Raw genomic sequence first — 258 nt, forward strand, 5'->3', positions numbered from 1 at the left:
CACTTCATTTCCATTTTTTCAGTTTCTCATATTTTTTTCCTCTCCCTTATTACCTTCCCCCCACCCTTCCCACTTTCCTTACACCTTTAGCCCTTTACTTCCTATTTTACATTATTAATTGTCTCATTAGGATCCTGTGTACTATTATAGTTTTTCACACCAAAGAAACTATTCAGTATTTCAGTTAAAGAAATCTCTGTATGAACATTAAAAATAGAGAATCCTAAAATAAAACTAAAAAGGAAAGTAAAAGAGAAA

Source organism: Fukomys damarensis, unplaced genomic scaffold (genome assembly GCF_012274545.1).
Source record: "Fukomys damarensis isolate Sample0158 unplaced genomic scaffold, DMR_v1.0_HiC HiC_scaffold_16, whole genome shotgun sequence".
NCBI classification, from domain to species: Eukaryota; Metazoa; Chordata; class Mammalia; order Rodentia; family Bathyergidae; genus Fukomys; species Fukomys damarensis.